The sequence below is a fragment of the Cervus elaphus genome, chromosome 1 (genome assembly GCF_910594005.1).
Source record: "Cervus elaphus chromosome 1, mCerEla1.1, whole genome shotgun sequence".
NCBI classification, from domain to species: domain Eukaryota; kingdom Metazoa; phylum Chordata; class Mammalia; order Artiodactyla; family Cervidae; genus Cervus; species Cervus elaphus.
In genome coordinates this window covers 8,960,921-8,985,211 of record NC_057815.1, presented here as the reverse complement: position 1 = coordinate 8,985,211, position 24,291 = coordinate 8,960,921, and positions in this window count along the sequence as shown.

The following is a 24,291-nucleotide window of genomic DNA, read 5'->3' as shown; positions in this document are numbered from 1 at the left end:
TTCCCTTTCCTCCACACCCTCTCCAGCATTTATTGTTTGTAGACTTTATGATGATGGCCATTGACCAGTGTGAGATGATACCTCATGTTTTGATTTGCATTAATTTAATAATGAATGATGTTGAGCATCTTTTCATGTGTTTATTAGCCATCTGTATATCTTCCTTGGAGAAATGTCTGTTTAGTTCCTTTGCCCACTTTTTGATTGGGTTGTTTACTTTTCTGGTATTGAGCTGCTTGTATATTTTGGAGATTAATTCTTTGTCAGTTCTTTCACTTGCTATTATTTTCTCCCATTCTGAAGGCTCTCTTTTCACCTTGCTTATAGTTTCCTTTGTTGTGCAAAAGCTTTTAAGTTTAATTAGGTCTCATTTGTTTATTTTTGTTTTTATTTCCATTACTCTGGGAGGTGGGTCATAGAGGATCTTGCTATGATTTATGTCAGAGAGTGTTCTGCTTATGTTTTCCTCTGAGAGTTTTATAGTTTCTGGTCTTACATTTAGGTCTTTAATCCATTTTGAGTTCATTTTTGCAAGTGGTGTTAGAGAGTATTCTAGTTTCTTTTTTTTTTACACATAGTTGACCAGTTTTCCGAAAACAATTTGTTGAAGAGACTGGAGTCAGAAATCCGAGATTTAAATCTTGGCACTAGCACATATAAGCTGTCATTCAGTTGTCTCATCTGTAAATTAGGAATAGTAATACTACCTATTTCATAGTTTTGGGGGATTGTTATTATTATTACTTTGCAAATAAAGACTTGGTAATATTGTATAGTTGTTAAGTACTTGAAACTCTGTCAAGCACCTAGGAAGTTCTCAATAAACCTTGGCGGCTTTTATTTTAGAAACATTGGTTCTATACATTTAAATTATGTTTGAGTGAAAGTCACTCCGTTGTGTCCAACTCTTTGTGACCCCATGGACTATACAGTCCATGGATTCTCCAGGCCAGAATACTGGAGGGGATAACCTTTCTCTTTTCCAGGGAATCTTCCCAACCCAGGGATCTAACCCAGGTATCCCACATTGCAGGCAGATTCTTTAGCATCTGAGCCACCAGCGAAGCCCAAGAATACTGGAGTGGGTAGTCTATCTCTTCTCCAGTGCATCTTTCTGATACAGGAATTGAGCCAGGGTCTCCTGCATTGTAGGTGGATTCTTTATCAGCTGAGTTTGTCTTCTTTCAAATCAAAATTGTATAAGACTCTCCCCTATTCCCTAAGCCTGTGGCTGTATTTTTCTAAATGTAAAACAATATCTAGTATGGATATGTCCTCTTGTTGGGTGGGGTGGGAGTGGGGCTTCTCTTCTTCAGCCAAGGAAGTTCAGGCAGAATGTTGCTGGTGCATCTTTCTGATCTTCAGACCCCAGATATGCAGTTGACACCACTCTTGTGGCAGAAAGCGAAGAAGAACTAAGGAGCCTGTTGATGAAAGTAAAAGAGGAGAGTGAAAAAGCTGGCTTTTTCAACATTCAGAAAACTAAGATCATGGCATCTGGTCCCATCACTTGATGGCGAATAGATGGGGAAACACTGGAAAGTGACAGACTATTTTCCTGGGCTCCAAACTCACTGCAGATGGTGACCGCAGTCATGAAATTAAAAGACACTTGCTCCTTGGAAGAAAAGTTATGACCAACCTAGACAGCATATTTAAAAGCAGAGACATTACTTTGCCAACAAAGGTCCATATAGTCAAAGTACAGTTTTCCAGTAGTCATGTATGGATGCAAAGAAGGCAATGGCACCCCACTCCAGTATTCTTGCCTGCAGAATCCCAGGGCCAGGGGAGCCTGGTGGGCTGCCATCTCTGGGGTCGCATAGCATTGGACACGACTGAAGTGACTTAGCAGCAGCAGCAGCAGCAGCATGTTTGGATGTGAGAGTTGGACTATAAAGAAAGCTGAGTACCAAAGAATTGATACTTTTGAACTGTGGTGTTGGAGAAGACTCTGGAGAGTTCCTTGGACAGCAAGGAGATCCAACCAGTCCATCCTAAAGGAGATCAGTCCTGAATATTCATTGGAAGGACTGATACTGAAGCTGAAGCTCCAGTACTTTGGCCACCTATTGTGAAGAACTGACTCATCAGTAAAGGCTCTGATTCTGGGAAGGATTGAAGGGAGGAGGAGAAGTGGACAACAGAGGATGAGATTATTGGACAGCATCACCGGCTCAATGGACATGAGTTTGAGCAATCTCTGGGAGTTGGTGATGGACAGGGAAGCCTGGCATGCTGCAGTCCACAGTGTCAGAAAGAGTCAGACACAACTGAACTGAGCTAGAGTGAATCTTACTTAAAAAGCTTACTCAGGTCTAGAATCCATTTATTTGATTTCCAGTTGAATGTTTGCCTCTCAGGTCCAAACCAAAACAGCAATGCAATTTACCTTATCTACGTTATATTTCTGGCTGCCAGGGTGAGATCTGGCAGTACCTCAGCTCACAGGAGGCCAGGGCACACAGCCCATTGAGCTTTCTTTCCTAGGTCCAGGAAACTGAGCAGATCTGGAAAATTTGGAAATTTTCAGAGGACTAGCAGATCATTGCCCCCATTCAGTTAGAATATTGACAGGAGGGTGTATTTATTCAGAATCCAATCACCACTGTTATATTTGTGTCCGATAGGAAGTGGAGTTGGTGTCAGAGGAAGGGCTATTGTCACTCTCATTGTTTACAAGACAATAGTTGGGAAGATCTGCTCAAGGTTCTCTTGACCATGGTGCCATTTACAATCTTTGGCATAATTGACTGGATTTTACTGCTACTCCTCTGTTTATTCCTGAGAGTCTCCCTGAGAATTCTATAAATATCCAAGATGTCCCCTGTAAGGGACTCAGTGCTAGAAATTGATGGTCTGAAGGTAGACACTTCCTGTGCTGTGGGCTTTAGACTATAATGAGCAAATATTTGGCTTCCCACTGGTGGGAAAAGGAAGACTTGCCTCTCCTCACATACAGATTCCAACATGAACTCTGCTGTGTCTTATATATAGGTGTTTTTACTGACCTTGAGAAAGGTCAGAAAACTGGCAAACTTGGGTGTTGGGTGATCATTTTAGAAAATGGGAAAACCCAGGAAATACCTTTAAAATTTTTTCCTGTATATTCTTCCTTGATTTCTCCTCTTTTTAGTTTAATTTTTCTACTATTTATCTTTTTCCTTTCTGTTCAGATCAGTTCAGTTGCATAGTTGTGTTCAACTCTTTGTGATCCCGTGAATTGCAGCACATCAGGTTTCCCTGTCCACCACCAACTCCTGAAGCTTGCTCAAACTCATGTCCATTGAGTCAGTGATGCCATCCAACCATCTCATCCTCTGTTGTCCCCTTCTCCTTCCACCTTCAATCTTTCCCAGCATCAGGGTCTTTTCAAATGAATCAGTTTCATTTCACATAAGGTGGCCAAAGTATTGGAGTTTCAGCTTCAACATCAGTCCTTCCAATGAATACTCAGGAATGATTTCCTTTAGGATGGACTGGTTGGATCTGCTTGCAGTCCAAGGGACTCTCAAGAGTCTTCTCCAACACCACAGTTCAAAAGCATCAATTCTTCAGCACTCAGCTTTCTTTATAGTCCAACTCTCACATCCATTCATGACTACTGGGAAAACCATAGCTTTGACTAAACAGACCTTTGTTGGCAAAGTAATGTCTCTGCTTTTTATACGCTTTCTAGGTTGGTCATAACTTTTCTTCCAAGGAGCAAGTGTCTTTTAATTTCATGGCTGCAGTCACTATCTGCAGTGATTTTGGAGCCCCCCAAAATAAAGTCTCTGACTGTTTCCACTGTTTCCCCATCTATTTGTTTTGAAGTGATGGAACCATGACCTTAGTTTTCTGAATGTTGAGTTTTAAGCCAACTTTTTCACTCTCCTCTTTCACTTTCATCAAGAGGCTCTTTAATTCTTTGCTTTCTGCCATAAAGGTGGTATCATCTGCATACCTGAGGTTATTGATATTTCTCCTGGCAATCTTGATTCCAGCTTGTGCTTCATCCAGCTCAGTATTTCTCATGATGTACTCTGCATATAAGTTAAATAAGCAGGGTGGCAATATACAGCCCTGACATACTCCTTTTCCTGTTTGGAAATAGTCTGTTGTTGCATGTCTGGTTCTAACTGTTGCTTCTTGACCTGCATACAGATATCTCAAGAGGCAGGTCAGGTGGTCTGGCAGTCCTATCTCTTGATGAATTTTCCACTGTTTGTTGTGATCCACACAGTCAAAGGCTTTGGAGTAGCCGATAAATCAGAAGTAAATGTTTTTCTGCTGGTTAGGAAAATAGAAATTATATTTGTGCCCTTTTGGTGGTTATTCATGAAAGATGGCTGTGGCCTTGTCTTGCTATGCTACTGTTTCATTTATGGCCTCTGATCACAGAACCTTGCATATGCCGTAACCCCCAGAAACAATTTGTGGTAGCTTTTCTCAGTTTTCTTTCAAGGGTAGTTAAACCTGGGTTCAAGAAGTGACCTCAGTTCTGGTTGCTCTGCTTCACATGAGGAACTTTACCTTTTAGGAGCTGACACTGGGTCACCTCTGCCTCCTTCTGGCCCTGCCCCAGTAGGCATGCTTTAAGTTTCCTTCATCACCTTGAATTTATTTTCTATATCTGGCACAAATAAATGTTCTTCTTCTCCACCCTCCCCTTTCCCTTTTCTACCTCTCTTTCTTTTTCTCTCTCAGTCTGTTCTTGCTACATGTTCATGACTAAAAATATGGTCTTCCAGTGTCATCCTTACTGAAAGTCCTTGACTTGTAATAGAAGATATAAGTCACAGCCCATCACTCACATCAATAAACAAGACTGCCAGCCTGCTAGGGAAGATGTCAGGGCAAGCCATCAGATACTGATTCACTTTATCAGATGCAGTGGTCTCAAACTAGAATTCCCTCACAATCCAGATGTGCAGAGTGGGGGACTGATTGAAAAGCACTCACCCCACCTAAAACTGCTACTCAGCATGAGCTGATTATTGCAATGAAGGAAAACACAAACAAACAAACACTGTATGGTGGAAATATCCAATTTTCATATTTTTAACATTTAGAGAAACTATGTGGGCTTTGAATTGAAATCCCCTGAATTCTGAATGCCGCCCACTGATTCTCTGTAAACAGATGAGAACAACGTGGCGGTCGGTGGGGCCCATGTGCCGCTGATGTGCCCCACCAGCTGCTGCGCTGTTGTGCCTTTGTCTACTGCGGTCGCATCTGGACTCCCAAGCTGTGTGGTGCTTGCCTTATACAACTAACTGACAGTTTCCATCCTGTATGGTCTGTTTGAAAGAAGGACAGTATAACTTGTGAACCACAAATAAAAAATCATGTGCTCTTCTGTTTGCATTGTTGGCAAGCATTTATGTGTTCTAGCCTATGGAGCACGGTCAAGGGGGAGGAAGCATACTCGGTATGGACCTGGCCACTGAGCATCACGCTCACGGCCAGACAGCCTTGGGTTTAAATGCTGGCTCCTCTATTTGCTAGACATTTGACCTTAGGCAAATTACTCAACCTCTCTGAATCTCATCTATCATATGTGGAAAACAGTGCCTCCTTCCCATGGCCCCCTGTGGGTACCTGAGATGACCTGCACAGGCAGAGGGCCCAGCACAGAGGAGGTTTCAGTAGTGGCAGCGGTCATTAGTCGTTCACTTCCATGCTTCTAAGATACTGAGCTCATTTGTGGCAAAGTAAACCTGAGCTAATAAAGATGATTATAATCTGTATGTATCCCACTTGGTGTGAATTTTCACAAGTTTCACTGAAAAATGTGTTTGATTATAGGTGCTACCCAGAACCTCTATTATTTTTCTACAATTTGAAAAGTTTTGAATTCTACAATACATTTGATTTTACAGGGTTTGGATAAAAGTCAAAGACTCTGTAGTTGCAGTAACATAGCAACAGGTGGAGATCGACATCATGAAAACCAAACACATAACCCACAATATTGCTAGAAAGTGACAGAGTAATATAAATGATTAGAGCTAGGAGAGTGGGGAGGTAAGTTTGGGAGAGCTTCCTGAAGGCAGTGGTCTTTTGAGCCTGATCCCAGGAGAAATGAAGGAATTGCATTTGGTGACGAGGCGGCAAGTTCCAGGGAGAATGCATAAGATTCTTGGCTGTCTTTCAAATGTCCCCAGCAATCCAAACTGCTTTCAGGTCTGTGCATTGTCATGGAGAGTACATAATCACCTTTAGAAAGATGCAGCTGGGGAACTGACAGGGAAAAACGTTGCTGGTAGGGAGGAGTGTAAAGAATGGGATGAGAAGACCCACTTTATGATGAAGCGCTGTTGGAGAGAAAGCGTGTTTTGAATGGCCCCTGAGGAGCCCTTTGCCTTTCTAGGCTGAGGACCTGGTTTTGCACACTGGCAGCTCTCTTTGTATGACTTCTGCATATGGCAGCAAGCTATTGCTGCATTTAGGAAAACTCTCCTGGAGCTGGGACCATGGCAAGCCAACATTTCTAAATTGCACACCCCAAATCATTCCCCACTTGGCTTGTCTTTTTTTAATGACCCAAAGATGATGCTGAGGAGATGATCTGGCTGAGCAGGGGAGTGATGAAACTTGGTTATGTTTCAGGAAAAGCACTCTTCCACTATGTGGGTTAGAGATGGGCAATACAAGACAGAGAAAAAAATACATAAGTCTTGTTCATCACTCTCTTCCCGGCACTTAGGACAGGGCCTGACACAGACTTGTTCAACTAAGTTAGTAACAAACATAATGCCCATCTTGGCACAGTCTCCTCCTCAGCCTGGAAACCAGAACATGTGATGACCCCCTGAAAGGTGGCCCTGGACCAACACTCCGTTTGTTCTGTGTGAACAGCAATGGTTGGAAGACAAGGAGTCTCTTCAATAATGTTTTGTAACAGGAACAACTGACCTACTCACATGGTACTTCTGTTGTCTACAACTGTAAGAAGAGGACTAAGAGGAACCTCGGGGAACAGAGAAACACTCAGCACCTCCTGGAACACAGTGTGAGGGGTCAGCTTCTACTACTGGCAGCAGCTCTGGCCTCTGAGTCTAGTACAGAATCCCTAGGTCTCTCTACTGAGATGGTACTTTTGTTTTTCCCAAAGTCTTCTACTTCCTGATGGGGACTGTGATGCCAAGCATATGTAGTGATGGCATGAGTTGTATATGGACTGAGAGGCTGAATCTGTGGGTTGGACAGGATGCAGTAAAGGCACATTGTGAAGGAGCCCCGGGAGAATTCTGTAGACTTTGGAGAGGGAGGGGCAGAGTCACTTGCCTACTTAGAAGTTGTGATTTGCTGACTGGAAATCACTGATTTGGAAAACATATTAAATTATTCTGGTTTATCTATTATGTATCTGAACTTCACATCTGCAGGACTAGGGATCACAATTCTTCCCAAATACACGTGTGTTGGAGAGGGCTGCCTTCCTGCCAAGTGAGGCATATGACTGCCCAGTGCTCTACATTTCCCAGGCTCCTTGTCTTGGTCTTGCACTTCTAGCCTCCAAAACCATGAGAAATAAATGTTCATTTATTTTACAGGCCCTCAGTCTGTGAAATTCTGTTATAGCAGCCCAAACTGACTAAGACACTCTGACTCCTAATTCTTGGCCTCTTGGATCTATGCATGTTCCTACTTCACAGCTTTTGTCTGAAGAGCCCTCTAGAATCACTGTCTGAGGCTTTTCTGATAGACTGAAGGTCACAGGAATCCTGGCCTGGGGGCCAAGTGTTAGTGAATAACTGTCCTGGCTTTCCCAGGACCGAGGGGTTTCCTGAGGCTTTGGACCCTCGTGCTAATACTGGGAGTGTCCTAGATAATTAGGACAGTCAGTCATGCTACTGACAGGACATGTGCAGAACCATAATGTTCCTGCTCCAAGAAATGGCCCAGGGTAATTGAAGAAATTATTCTGGGGAATTATAATCACAGGAGCAAAGCGAGATTACCAGGCTAAATTGAGTTTTCCCTGGATCTCGTGTTTTTGTTTCTTGAATGTAGAGCGGAAGGTAAGAAAGCTGAAATGATTATTGACACAGCTGTGAGCCTCACAATTGCCCTCTCTATTCATTCCTCTACACAAATTCCTAAAGTCTAGTCTCTTAAATGAACGCATATAATCCAGAGATATCCAAGTGTAGGCTATCAACTCATTTATTTCCAGCAGTACTTGAGACAATGAAATTCTAACATAATCAGCAAATCTGGGCTGTCCCTTAGGAGGAAATGACCTAGGACTTGACCTGTTTCACCAAGTTCAGCCAAGATCAATTTATTTCCTTCTTGGGAATGATTCCGTGCTTTGCCTGGGGGAGAAATCCGCTGTAATTGCTGGAGAAGTTTTTATGCCATTCTTTCTTTCTTTGGGACCAGGAAAGAGTACCTAATAGTGGAAGGAAGAATTACAGGTATATAGGCCTGATATGTACTGGAGTTAGCTTGTACTGGCTCAAAAGAGCAAATTTGTAAATTTCCAGGAGACTTGAGAGCCTATTGTTGAAAATTAAATCCAGCAATTAGTAAAACTACATTATGCATAGTTATAATTATGTTACCTTAAAAGGAAGGTATCTTCAACTTAGGCTTCAGCAAATACTTAAAACTCATCATTTCCTAATTGTTTTCCTATTACCTATATTCTCAAGATTATATGTATTTATCATATCTGTATGGCAGCCTATGCCTGTATTCAGACAAAGCCTTCTAATTCTCTTTACTAGAATGTTCCTGGGTACCTCTTCCCAAATCTGTCTTCACTGGTGTCAGGTTGGTGGCTGAAATCAGCCACGATGGAGATACCACAACACATGACACATCCATCTCCCGCCTTCTGAGAATCAGTCATTAAACGTATACCAGTGTGCCTCTCAGTAAAGTTGTCATTCATTGAAGGCTTGCTATGTGCTAGGCATAATTCCAAGAATTTTGTAAATATTTATTATTTATTCAGCCAATACTGAGTCATTGCCTGCAGTATACCAGGCTCCATTATCATTAGTAGTAGTTTTTATCAAATACCTACTGTGTGCCTTGCATTCTTCTAAGTGTAATAATTCAAGGAGGGAGGTTCTATTATTTTTTTCTCAATATATATATTTTATTGAAGTTAACTTACAATGCTTCAAGTGCACAGCAGTGTGATTCAGTTATACATATACACACATATTATTTTTGAAATTATTTTCTATTATGGCCTTGGAGTACAGAATGAAGCAGGACAAAGGCTAATAGAGTTTTGCCAAGAGAACACACTGGTCATAGCAACCACCCTCTTCCAACAACACAGGAGAAGACTCTACACATGGACATCAACAGATGGTCAACACTGAAATCAGATTGATTATATTCTTTGCAGCCAAAGATGGAGAAGCTCTATACAGTCAGCAAAACAAGACTGGGACCTGACTGTGGCTCAGGTCATGAACTCCTTATTGCCAAATTCAGACTGAAATTGAAGAAAGTGGAGAAAACCACTAGACCATTCAGGTATGACCTAAATCAAATCCCTTATGACTAAACAGTGGAAGTGAGAAATAGATTTAAGGGACTAGTCCTGATAGACAGAGTGCCTGATGAACTATGGACGGAGGTTCATGACATTGTACAGGAGACAGGGATCAAGACCACGCCCAAGAAAAAGAAATGCGAAAAAGCAAAATGGTTGTCTGAGGAGGCCTTACAAACAGCTGTGAAAAGAAGGGAAGCAAAAAGCAAAGGAGAAAAGGAAAGATATACCCATCTAAATGCAGAGTTCCAAAGAAAAACCAGGAGAGATAAGGAAGCTTTCCTCAGCGATAAATGCAAAGAAATAAAGGAAAACAATAGAATGGGAAAGACTAGAGATCTCTTCAAGAAAATTAGAGATATCAAGGGAACATTTCATGCAAAGATGGGCACAATAAAGGACAGAAATGGTATGGATATAACAGAAGCAGAAGATATTAAGAAGAGGTGGCAAGAATACATGGAAGAACTATACAAAAAAAGATGTTCATGACCCAGATTATCACAATGGTGTTGTGATCACTCACCTAGAGCCAGACATCCTGGAATGTGAAGTCAAGTGAGCCTTAGGAAGCATCACTATTAACAAAGCTAGTGGAGGTGATGGAATTCCAGCTGAGCTTATTTCAAAACCTGAAAGATGATGCTGTGAAAGTGCTGCACTTAATATGCCAGCAAATTTGGAAAACTCAGCAGTGGCCACAGGACTGGAAAAGATCAGTTTTCATTCCAATCCCAAAGAAAGTCAATGCCAAAGAATGCTTGAACTCCCGCACAATTGCACTCATCTCGCACACTAGTAAAGTAATGCTCAAAATTCTCCAAGCCAGGCTTCAGCAATACGTGAACCATGAACTTCCAGATGTTCAGGCTTGTTTTAGAAAAGGCAAAGAAGCCAGAGATCAAATTGCCAACATCAGCTGGATCATCAACATCTATTTCTGCTTTATTGACTATGCCAAAGCCTTTGACTGTATGGATCACAATAAACTGTGGGAAATTCTGAAAGAGATGGGAATACCAGACCACCTGACCTGCCTCTTGAGAAACCTGTATGTAGGTCAGGAAGCAACAGTTCGAACTGGACATGGAACAACAGACTGGTTCCAAATAGGAAAAGGAGTATGTCAAGGCTGTATATTGTCACCCTGCTTATTTAACTTATATGTAGAGTACATCATGAGAAACGCTGGGCTGGAAGAAGCACAAGCTGGAATCAAGATTGCCGGGAGAAATATCAATAGCCTCAGATATGCAGATGACAGCACCCTTATGGTAGAAAGTGAAGAAGAACTAAAGAGCCTCCTGATGAAAGTGAAAGACGAGAGTGAAAAGGTTGGCTTAAAGTTCAACATTCAGAAAACTAAGATCATGGCATCTGGTCCCATCACTTCATGGCAAATAGATGGGGAAACAGTGGAAACAGTGACTGACTGTATTTTTCTGGGCTCCAAAATCACTGCAGATGGTGATTGCAGCCATGAAATTAAAGATGCTTACTTCTTGGAAGAAAAGCTATTACCAACCTAGACAGCATATGAAACAGCAGAGACATTACTTTGCCAACAAAGGTCTGTCTAGTCAAGGCTATGGTTTTTCCAGTGGTCATGTATGGATGTGAGAGTTGGACTATAAAGAAAACTGAGTGCCAAAGAATTGATGCTTTTGAACTGTGGTGTTGGAGAAGAATCTTGAGAGTCTCTTGGGCTGCAAGGAGATCCAACCAGTCCATCCTAAAGGAGATCAGTCCTGTGTGTTCATTGGAAGGACTGATGTTGAAGCTGAAATTCCAATACTTTGGCCACCTGATACAAAGAGTTGACTCACTGGGAAAGACCCTGATGCTGGGAAAGATTGAGGGCAGGAGGAGAAGGGGTCAACAGAGGATGAGATGGTTGGATGGCATCACCGACTCAATGGACATGGGTTTGGGTGGACTCCAGGAGTTGGTGATGGACAGGGAGGCCTGGCGTGCTGCGGTTCATGGGATCACAAGGATTTGGACATGACTGAGCAACTGAACCGAACTGAACTGAAAGGTTGTTACAAGATATTGACTGTAGTTCCCTGGCTATACAATAAACCTTTGCTGCTTGTTGCATATTTATTTTTTTAAAATAGAAATCTAAGTCAAACAAGTGGAATCAAAATAAATTTCATAAATTTTTTAGTTGGTCAAAGATTCATAAGTTTTCTAAAACACACACATTATGTGTATTATTTATACATATGTATACAAAAGCTTTTCTACTATACTTGAGAAAGGCTTGAGAAATAACATCAAAAAAAAAGATGGAGAAATTGGAAAACATAAAATAAATGTAATGGGAGCACTGAATATGAAATAAAAAAAGTGAAACAAACTAGTTAAAAGTAAAGGATCATCATATAGTTCACTTGTTTTTAAACACTACTGCTCATTAGAAATTTATCTGGAGCTCTGGAGAAAAAGAAAGCAGTACCTAGGCATTTACATTTTTCAAAATATTTCAAGATAATTCTGATGTGCATCTGGATTTAAAAAAGTGATTGTAGCGTTTTCTATTAAATCATAGTTTTGGTGATATAGAGTTCTATTATTCTTCTGTTGACCAATCGTGATACAATGGTATTAAGGGAATAATAGTTACATAATCACAATAGTAAAAGATGTTTATTGATTTTTACAGAAAATAGCCAGACAAAAAAACAAAAGATAATTACAATTGCAAGCCATAATTGGAACATTATTAATGTAACAATATAAAATAGTTACATACAGTTTGAGGGGTCAAGCAGTGTTAAGTGGCAGAGCATACATGCACATGTTTTCATCCACCCAGCCAGTCTATGTCTTTCCTTTGGTGAATTTAATCCATTTACATTTAAGGTAATTATTGGCATGTGTGGTTCTATTACCATTTTCTTAATTGTTTTTGGTTTATTTTCTGTAGGTCTTTTCATTCTCTTGTGTTTCCTGCTTAGAGAAGTTCCTTTAGCATTTGTTGTAAAGCTGGTTTGGTGGTGCTGAATTCTCTTAACTTTTCCTTGTCTAGAGAGCTTTTGATTTCTCCATCAAATCTGAATGAGAGTCTTGCTGGGCAGAGTATTCTTGGTTGTATGTTCTTCCCTTTCATCACTTTAAATACATGCTGCCATTCCCTTCTGGCTTGTAGAGTTTCTGTTGAGAAATGATTCTGATACCCTGATGGGAGTTTCCTGGTAAGTTATTTATTTTTCTCTTGTTGTTTTTAATATTTTATCTTTGTCTTTAATTTTTGTCAGTTTGATTACTATGTGTCTTGGTGTGTTCCTCCTTGAATTTATCCTGCCTGGAACTTTCTGTGCTTCCTGGACTTGGTTGGCTATTTCCTTTCCCATGTTAGGGAAGTTTTCAGTTATCTCTTCAAATATTTGCTAAGGTCCTTTTTCCTCTCTCTTTTCCTTCTGGGACCCCTATAATGCAAATGTTAGTGCTTTTAATACTGTCCCAGAGATCTCTCAGGGTGACTTCATTTCTTTTCATTCTTTTTTCTATATCCTGTTCTGTGGCAGTGATTTCCACCATTCTGTTCTCCAGGTCATTTATCTGTTCTTCTGCCTCAATTATTCTGCTATTGATTCCTTCTAGTGTATTGTTCACCTCTGATTGTTTGTTCCTTAGTTCTTCTAGGTCGTTGCTAAACATTTCTTGCATTTTCTTCATTGTGTTTCCAAGATCCTGGATTATTTTCACTATCATTATTCTGAATTCTTTTTCTGGAAGTTTGCCTATCTCCACTTCATTTCACTGTTTTTCTCGGGTTTTATCTTGTCTCTTCATCTGGGACACAACTTTCTGCTTTTTCAACCTGATTAACTTTCTGTAATATGGTTTTTGTTTTAGCACTTTGCCATTGTGCTTCTTCTTGCTTTCTCTGTCTGCCCTCTGATGGAGAAGGCTAAGAGGCTTGTGTAAGTTTCCTGGTGGGCGGGACTGGTGGGCAGGACCTTGCTCAGTAAAACTTTAATCCAATTTTCTGCTGGTGTGTGGGGTTGAATTTCCTCCTGGTTTGGGTTCATTGTATGGTATGAGGAGACCCATCCCTGGGGTTTACAGGCTCTGTGGTAGGGTTAATGGTGAACCCCAAGAGAATTTACACCAAGGGGGACCTTCCTGGCCTGCTGTTGCCAGTGCCCCGTCCCTGTGGTGAGCCCCTGCCAACCAACGCCTCCACAGGAGGCCCCCCAACACCAGCAGGTGGTAATGTTCAGTATCCTGTGAGGTCACTACTCCTCTCCTCTGGGTCTTGGTGCACAAAGGTTTTGTTTGTGCCTCCAAGACCAGAGTTTCTGTTTCCCCTAGTCCTGTGGAAATCCTATAATCAAATCCAGCCGGCTTTCAAGGTCAGATTCCCTGGGGATTCCCACCCTTTGTTGGATCCCCAGGCTGGGGAGCCTGATGTGGGTTCAGAACCTTCACAACAGTATGAGAATTTCTGTGGTGTTATTGTTGTCAAGTTTGTGGGTCACCCACCCAGCAGGTATGGGATTTGATTTTACCGTGGTTACGCCCCTCTTACTTTTTCACTGCAGTTTCTTTGTTTTTGGACGTGGGGTCTCTTTTTTTTTTTTTTTTTTTTTTTTTGGTGGGTTCCAGCATCCTCCTGTTAATGGTTGTTCAATAGTTGCAATTTTGGTGTTCTCACAGGAGGAGATGAACGTATGTCCTTCTACTCTGCCATCTTGAACTGGAAGTCCTCTCTATTATTATTTTTTTTAATTGGAGGAAAATTTCTCTACGATGCTGTGTTGATTTCTGCTTCACAACAACATGAATCAGTCATAATTATATATATATACACACACATCCCTTTCCTCTTGAGTCTCCCTCCCCTCTCCCGTCCCACCCCTTTAGGTTGTCACAGAGCACCAAGCTGGGTTCCCTGTGTTACACAGCAGCTTCCTACTAGTTTTCTATCATACACATGACTGTGTATATAGGTTAATGCTGCTTTATCAGTTCGTCCTACCCTCGCCTTCCCCCACTGTGTGCACAAGTTCATTCTTTATATTTGCATCTCCATACCTTCCATGTAAATAGGTTCATCAGTATATTTTTCTAGATTCCATATACATGAGTTAATATATGATATTTATTTTTCTCTTTTCTCATCAGTCAGAAAAATAAGTGAAGTTATACTTCACTCTATATAACAGGTTCTAGGTTCATCCATCTCACTACAACTGACTCAAATTCATTCCTTTTTATGGCTGAGTAATATGCTATTGTATAAATGTGCTATATATTCTTTATCCATTCACTTATCAATGAATATCTAGCTTGCTTCCACATCCTTGCTATTGTAAATAGTGCTGCAATGAACATTAGTGTATATATGTCTTTTAGATTTGTGGTTTTCTCAGAGTATGCCCAGTAGTGGGGTTGCTGGGTCATATGGTAGTTTTAGGGGCTTCCCAGCTGGCACTAGTGGTAAAGAACCTGCCTGCCAATGCAGGAGACATAAGAGACATAGGTCCACTCCCTGGGTCAGGGAGATCCTCTGGAGGAGGGCACGGCAACCTACTCCAGTATTCTTGCCTGGAGAATCCCATGGACAGAGGAACCTGGTGGGATGCAGTCCATAGGATCACAAAGAGTGGGACATGACTGAAGCAACTTGGCATACATGCAAGCAAGGTAGATTATTCCTAGTTTTTTAAGGAATCTCCACACTGTTATCCATAGTAGCTGTATCAATTTACATTCCCACAAACAAGGCAGTAGAATTCCCTTGGAAAGTTTTATTACTGTCATTTTAAATATAGGAAAACTGAGGAATTGAGAAGTTGAGTAATTGTCCCAGGCTCACACAGCAGTCCATATTGAAACCTCAGAAACCTGGTTCTGAAGCCATTGCTCTTAACCACTAAGCTCTCCTGCCTCTTGTTGCCTCTAAGTTAGTCACTTAGCCATGTCCGACACTTTGTGACCCAGTGGACTGTAGCCCACCAGGCCCACCCATGGAATTCTCCAGGCGAGAATATGGGAGTGGGTTGCCATTTCCTTCTCCACCAGATCTTCCTGACCCAGGGATTGAACCCAGGTCTCCCACATTCTGGGCGAACACTTTATCGACTGAGTCACCAGGGAAGATTATTGCCTTGTTGCCTCTAGGCCAACCAAAGTAAACAAACAAAGTTCCTGACATCATGGAACTTACATTCTGGTTGATAGGGAGATAGATACTAAATAATAAACAAGAGCATCGAAACATGTATATTATCAAGGGTGAAATAGATCACCAGCCCGGGGTGGATGCATGAGACAAGTGCTCGGGGCTGGTGCACTGGGAAGACCCAGAGGGAGCAGGTGGAGAGGGAGGTGGGAGAGGGGATCAGTATGGGGAATACATGTAAATCCATGGCTGATTCATGTCAACGTATGGCAAAAACCACTACAATATTGTAAAGTAATTAGCCTCCAACTAATAAAAATAAATGGGGGAAAAAAAGAGTAACAAGTAAAATGTACAAATAAAAAGTAAGAATAATAGAAAACAATGAAGTAGGGGAATGTTCATTTCTTCAATTATCTTACTTTTAATCTAATACTATCTCATTTTCAGTTCAGTTCAGTTCAGTTCAGTCTCTCAGTCGTGTTAGACTCTTTGTGACCCCATGTATTGCAGCAGGCCAGGCTTCCCTGTCCGTCACCAACTCCCGGAGTTTACTCAAACTCTTGTTCATTGAGTTGGTGATGCCATCCAACCATCTCATCATCTGTTGTCTCCTTCTCCTCCTGCCTTCAATCTTTCCCAGTCTTTTCAAATGAATCAGTTCCTCACATCAGATGGCCAAAGTATTGGACTTTCAGCTTCATCGTCAGTCCTTCCAATGAATATTCAAGACTGATTTCCTTTAAGATGGACTGGTTGGATCTCCTTGAAGTCCAAGGAACTCTCAAGAGTCTTCTCCAACACCGCAGTTCAAAAGCATCAATTTTTCGGTGTTCAGCTTTCTTTATAGTCCACTCTCACATCCAAACATGACTACTGGAAAAACCATAGCTTTGACTAGATGGACCTTTGTTTGTAAAGTAATGTCTCTGCTTTTTAATATGTTGTCTAGGTTGGTCATAGCTTTTCTTTCAAGGAGTAAGCATCTTTTAATTTCATGGCTTCAGTCACCATCTGCAGTAATTTTTGAGCCCCTGAAAATAAAGTCTCTGACTGTTTCCACTGTTTCCCCATCTATTTGCCATGAAGTGATGGGACCAGATGCCATGATCTTAGTTTTCTGAATGTTGAGTTTTAAGCCAACTTTTTCCACTCTCCTCTTTCACTTTCATCAAGAGGCTCTTTAGTTCTTTTGCTTTCTGCCATAAGGTTGGTGTCATCTGCATATCTGAGGTTATTGATATTTCTCCCAGCAATCTTGATTCCAGCTTGTGCTTCATCCAGTCCAGCATTTCTCATGATGGACTCTACAGATAAGTTAAATAAGCAGGGTGACAATATACAGCTTTGACGTACTCCTTTACCAATTTGGAACCAGTCAGTTGTTCCATGTTCGGTTCTAACTGTTGCTTCTTGACCTGCATACAGATATCTCAGGAGGCAGGTCAGGTGGTCTGGTATTCCCATCTCTTTAAGAATTTTCCACAGTTTGTTGTGATCCACACAGTCAAAGTCAAAGTAGTCAATGAAAGAGAAGTAGATGTTTTTCTGGAACTGTCTCGCTTTTTTGATGATCCAATGGATGTTGGCAATTTGATCTCTGGGTCCTCGGCCTTTTCTAAAACCAGCTTGAACATCTGGAAGTTCATGGTTCACGTACTGTTGAAGCCTGACATGAAAAATTGTGGGCATTACTTTGCTAGCATGTGAGATGAGTGCAATTGTGTGGTAGTTTGAGCATTCTTTGGCACTGCCTTTCTTTGGGATTGGAATGAAAACTGATCTTTTCCAGTCCTGTGGCCACGGCTGAGTTTTTCAGATTTGCTGGCATATTGAGTGCAGCACTCTTCACAGCATCATCTTTGAGGACTTGAAATAGCTCAGCTGGAATTCCATCACCTCCCCCAGCTTCTTTCATAGTGATGCTTCCTAAGGCCCACTTGACTTCACATTCCAGGATGTCTGGCTCTAGGTGAGTGATCACATCATTGTGATTTTCTGGGTCGTGAAGATTTTTTGGTATAGTTCTTCCGTGTATTCTTGCCACCTCTTCTTAATATCTTCTGCTTCTGCTCAGTTCAGTTCAGTTCAGTCGCTCCATCATGTCTGACTGTTTGCAACCCCATGAATCACAGCACGCCAGGCCTCCCTGTCCATCACCAACTCCCAGAGTTTACTCAAACGCATGTCCATTGAGTCGGTGATGCCATCCAGCCATCTCATCCTCTGTCGTCCCCTTCTCCTCCTGCCCCCAATCCCTCCCAGCATCAGGGTCTTCTCCAATGAGTCAACTCTTTGAATCAGGTGGCCAAAGTATTGGAGTTTCAGCTTCAGCATCAGTCCTTCCAATGAACACCCAGGACTGATCTCCTTCACGATGGACTGGTTAGGTCTCCTTGCAGTCCAAGGGACTCTCAAGATTCTTCTCCAACACCACAGTTCAAAAGCATCAATTTTTCGGCACTCAGCTTTCTTCACAGTCCAACTCTCACATCCATACATGACCACTGGAAAAACCATAGCCTTGACCAGATGGACCTTTGTTGGCAAAGTAATGTCTCTGCTTATTAATATCTATCTAAGTTGGTCATAGCTTTCCTTCCAAGGAGTAAGCGTCTTTTAATTTCATGGCTCCAATCACCATCTGCAGTGATTTTCGAGCTCCCAAAAATAAAGTCTGACACCGTTTCCACTGTTTCCCCATCTATTTTCCATGAAGTGATGGGACCAGATGCCATGATCTTAGTTTTCTGAATGTTGAGCTTTAAGCCAACTTTTTCACTCTCCCCTTTCACTTTCATCAAGAGGCTTTTTAGTTCCTCTTCACTTTCTGCCATAAGGGTGGTGTCATCTGCATATCTGTTTCTGTTAGGTCCACACCATTTCTGTCCTTTATTGTGCCCATCTTTGCATGAAATATTCCCTTGATATCTCTAATTTTCTTGAAGAGATCTCTAGTCTTTCCCCTTCTATTATTTTCCTCTATTTCTTCGCATTTATCACTGAGGAAGGCTGTCTTATCTCTCCTTGCTATTCTTTGGAACTCTGCATTCAGATGGGTATCTTTCCTTTTCTCCTTTGCCTTTCGCTTCTCTTCTTTTCAAGGCAAGTATATTGAAGTGGTTTGCTATTCCCTTCTCCAGTGGACCACATTTTGTCAGAACCCTCCACCATGAGCCATCCATCTTGGGTGGCCCTACACAGCATGGCTCATAGTTTCATTGAGTTAGACAAGGCTGTGGTCCATGTGATCAGATAGGTTAGTTTTCTGTGATTGTGATTTTCAGTCTGTCTGGCCTCTGATGGAGAAGGATAAGAGACTTATGGACGCTTCCTGATGGGAGAGACTGACTGAGGGGGAAACTGGGTCTTATTCTGATGGGCAGGGCCATGCTCAATAAATCTTTAATCCAATTTTTGTTGATGGGTGGGGCTGTGTTCCCTCCATGTTATTTGACCTGGGGCCAAACTATGGAGGAGCTAATGAAGATAATGGCGACCTCCTTCAAAAGGTCCCATGCATGCACTGCTACACTCAGTGTCCCCAACCCTGCAGCAGGCCACACTGATGCATGCCTCTGCCAAAGACTCCTGGACCCTCATGGACAAGTCTGGGTCAGTCTCTTGTGGGGTCACTGCTCCTTTCTCCTGGGTCCTGGTGCATACAAGATTCTGTTTGTGCCCTCCCAGAGTCTGTTTTCCCAGTCCTGTATAAATTCTGGCAGTTCTGTGGTGGGGCTAATGGCAATCTCCTCCAAGAGTATTTATGCCATACCCAGGTCTACTGCATCCAGAGCCCCTGCCCCTGCAGCAGTCCACTGTTGACCTGTACCTCCTCAGGAGGTACTGAAACACAGTTCTGTCTCAGTCTCTGTAGGGTCTCTGGGCCCTTGAGCCCTCTGAGCATCTCTGGTGGGTATGGGGTTTGATTCTAAATGTGATTTCACCCTTCCTACCACCTTGCTGGGGCTTCACCTTTGCCCTTGGGTGTGGGGTATCTCCTCATTATTTTACAGATGAGGAAATTGAGGATCAAAGTGGTTAAAACCATATCTAAGGATGAATTCGTGCCAAGTCACTTCAGTTGTGTCCTACTCTTTGCGACATTATGGACCGGAGCCTCCCAGGCTTCTCTGTCCGAGGGATTCTCCAGGCAATAATGTCAGAGTAGGTTGCCATGTCCTCCTCCAGAGGATCTTCCCAACCCAGTGATCGAACCTGTGTCTTTTGGGTCTCCCCCATTGGCAGGCAGGTTCTTTACCACTAGTGCCACCTGGGAAGCCCACATCTAAGGATGTTAGTCATTCGTTCATGTCCAACTCTTTGCAATCCCATGGACTGTGGCCCACCAGGCTCCTCTCTCCATGGGATTCTCCAGGCAAGAATACTGGGATGAGTTGCCATTCCCTCCTTCAGGGGATCTTCCCAACCCAGGGACTGAACTCGTGTCTTCTGCATTGCAGGCAGATTCTTTATCGTCTGAGACACCAGACTAAGGATACACAGCTATTAAGTGGTGGATCTGGGATTCATACCTATAGCAGTCTGGTTCCCAAGTCTGTGTGTATTTTCTGTATAAGCTTTCCTCCCTCTGCTTCTTGAAGCTCCCAGGATACCAGGCCCTTAATTCAAGCTTGAGTTTCCTGTGCAAACTCAACTCAGCTGTAATCTGTCCTGTGTCCATGCTCCTTTATTTCTCTGTCCTCCAAAGCCACATGAGGGGATAAATCAGTGTTGAGTTCACAGTGATCCTGAAAGCTGGCAGTGCCAGGGGCCCTGAGAAGCCTGCATGGATGAATGCAACATCTGCAATGTGGAATCAGCCACACGGTTCTTCTCCACGTTGGTCGCCAAGGGCACTTTGTCTGTGAAAACAGACTTGTGGCTAATATATGTCACAAGTGGAAAGGCCGGGGATGGACAGAGTTTTACTGGATTCCATTAGCACTCATAACAAGCTCAGAGAATAGGCATTGTAGGGACTTGGAACTGTTCTTTCAAGCACCCCACACTGCCCCACTGGAAATACTGTATTTAATGTCAACTTAGTTTGACCTTTAGTTTTGCTGGCATTTACTAATTCTATGAAAACCACCATTTCTCACTTCCCCTGAAGCTTAATAGAAAATCGAACTATTAGTTAGACATAGCCCAGTTTATGCAAAGGGGACAATCTCTCTCAAATGTTTCCCCCACAACCTGAAAAAAGATATAGAACAACCTCTATTATTTTGGTTAATTTAAATTTCTAACACCAGGGGAATTGAAAATGGTATCCTAACCATAGTTGAAAGCATCAGTTTGTTGTCTTTGGGAAGTCAAGAGAAGCCAGATCTCTCAAAGTGGGCCTGATTCTTGGGTTGGACAAAAGCATACTTGTTCCAAAGATTTCAGGGTCCCTGATCATTCAGTGATAGATAACTACTGCATGTATTAGTTTTTCATTGCTGTCATAACAAATTATCACAAACTTAGCAGCTTAAAATAACACTCATTTATTATCTCACAGCTCAAGGAAGCTCAGCTGGGTTCTCTACTCAAGGGCTCACAGTGCCAAAATCAAGGTGGTATTGGCTGGGCTCTTGTGGGACACTCTGAGGGGGAATCTGCTTCCAGGCCTACTCAGATCATTGGCAGAATTTAGTTTCTCAGTGTTCTTCCTGACTCATAGACGGAAGTTACTCTCACTTCTAGAGACCACCTGTATGCCCTGACTCATGGGTGTCTGTCCCCACATGCTCATCACAGCATCGCTCACAGTGGCCAACGTACAGAAAGAGCCTGGGTGTCTGTCAGCAGACAAGTGGATAAACAGGTAGGGGATATATATATACACACACACATATATATACACACACACACACACACACACACACACATATACACATAGACATACACAATGGAATATTACTCAGCCATGTTAAAAAATCTTGCCATTTGCAACAATATGGATGGATCTAGAGGGTGTTATACTCAGTGAAACAAGTCACACAATAAAGAAATATGGGGTGATCTCATTTACATGTTGTTGTTGTTTAGTTACTAAGTCATGTCCAATTCTTTGCAACCCTTTACCAGGCTTCTCTGTCCATGGGATTTCCCAGGAAAGAATACTGAAGTGGGTTGCCATTCCCTTCTCCAGGGGATCTTCCCCACCCAGGGGTCAAACCCATATCTCCTGCATTACAGGCAGATTCTTTACTGCTGAGCCACCAAGGAAGCCCCACTTACATGCAGCTTTTTAAAAAGTTGAATACATAGTGACAGAGAGTAGAAGAATGGCTACCAGGGCCCAGGGGGAGGATGGGAGAAATGGGGAGGTGTTGGTCAAAGAATACGAACTTCAAGGTATAAGATGAATAAGTTCTGGGCATCTAATGCATAGCATGGTGATTATAGTTAACAGCACTGAATTAAATACTTGAAGTAGTTAAGAGAGTATATCTTCAATGTTCCTATCACATAATGCAGTAGTAAGTATATGACATGATGGAGGTGTTAGCTACTGCTAAGGTGGTGATTATTTTCAAGGTATAACAAATCAACACGTTGTGCACCTTAAACTTACACAAATTTTTGTGTCAGTCATATCAGTAAAACTTGGGTGAAAGCCAACAAAGGCAGGTTGAGAGTCTTTCTCACATTTCAAATCTTGTGATCCTTCTGCCAAATCTCTTCTGCTTCTAGCTGGAGGAAGTCCTCTGTTTTTAAGTGCTCCTGTGATTAGATTGGGTCTAGTTGAATAATTAGGCTAACCTCCCTTAATTACACCTGCAAAGTCCCTTTTGCTGAACATTGTAACATATTCACAGGTTTGGGGGATTAGGATGTAGACTTCTTCAGTGGTACATTTTATTTGTCATACAAGGTATCCCCTTGACTTCTGTGGGACTCAAATACCTGGCTTAGAGGATCCTGGAGGCAACACAGTGAAGGTGTTTTGGGAGCTGACTGTACCATACAGCTTTGAGGCTTGAGGCCTCAGGGGTGCAAATAAACAGATGTGCAACTAAAAATCAAGTTCACCTATTTGTGTGAAAATAGGTATTTCCAATTATGATTTTCTGCCCCTTAATTTTATGGTAGCTCCTGTGAGGACATTCATGCATTCATTTTCACGAGTCTTCCTTGAGCGCTTACTATGTGCTTGGTTCAATTCCAAGTTTGGAGAATCCAGCTGTACAGACTGATAAAAACCCCTGCACTCAGGAATCCTATGTTCCAGTATTGAAGAGCACAAAATAAACCCAGTAAATAAAGTGTATGAGGTACTAGAAGGTAAAAAAAATTATAAAGAAAAAGGAAAGTAAGGGAGAGGAATGGGGAGCAGTCTCGTGAGATGAGGGTAGGTTCCAGATTTAAATAAAGGTGGTTGGGTGAGGCCTCACTGGGAAGGTGACATTTGAGCAGATACTTGCAGGAGCATGTAGAAGAAGTGCAGAAGAAAACGCCAAGGGGGTTTAGAAATGTGGGAATTGTGTGTGTGTTCTTACACAGCTTGTGGATTTTTTTTTTTTTTTTTGAGTCATGAAGCTAAATGAGTTCTCTGTAGGAGTAAATGTAGACAGAGGACAGAAGAGAGCTGAGGAATGCATCCTGAAGCACTCCACTGTTAGAGGTCAAGAAGATGAGGAGGAACAAGCAATGGATGTGAGAGTGAGCAGCTGGTGAGGCACGGGGGTGATCAGATGAGGATAATGTTCTAAGAAAGAGTTTTGAGGTGAAGGGCTTGTTTATCTCTGTCAAATTTATGGATGGGTCATGTAAGATGAGAATGAACAATTGACAGAGTTAACAATTTGGAGGTCCCTGGTTTCTGTGTCTTGGGAACAACATCCTGATTGAAGAATCTCAGTAGAAAATGAGAGGAGAGGACTCAGAGAAAGCAATAAGTAGCGCAGACCACTTGGGAGTTCTGAAGAGGGGCAAGAAAGTGGGCAAATATCAGGCAGGGCATGTGGGATCAAGAGATTAAAAAACAAAACAGATTGCATGTTTGTATGCTGGTGAGGATGAGGAAGTAGAGAGGGAAAAAACTGATGACATAGGAGAGAGAAGGGTCATTTCCTTGAGTGTGAGGGTGTAGAGTCTTGAGAAGGGTTTGGCCTTGAATACAGGAAAGACAACATGTTCTTGGTAACAGAAGGCAAGGCAGAACATACTGGCAAAGATACAGGTAGGTGGAAGGTATAGATGTGTTCTTCTGGTGGCTTCTGTTTTCTCTAGGAAATAGGAATATCAGTGGGGTGGGTGAGGGAAGGGAAAGAGATGAAAGGAATGACCCTCTCTTGGTGTAGCCATTGGTGAATAGGAGGGATTGGCCTTGAATATAGGACAGACTCACTTCTCTGATAAATCTAAGGACTTCCAGGTTCTGCTCCTGTTTCTGGTCAGCAAATATATGTTAAAATATATACATATATATTTACATATATTTATATATTTGCATGCTAGACCAGAAAATATCTATCTATCTATCTATCTATCTATCTATAGATAGATATAGATATATCTTTGGGGCTTCCCTCGTGGCTCAGCTGGTAAAGAATCCACTTGCAATGTGGGAGACCTGGGTTCGATCCCTGGGTTGGGAAGATCCCCTAGATAAGGGCATGGCAATCCACTGCAGTATTCTTGCCTGGAGGATCCC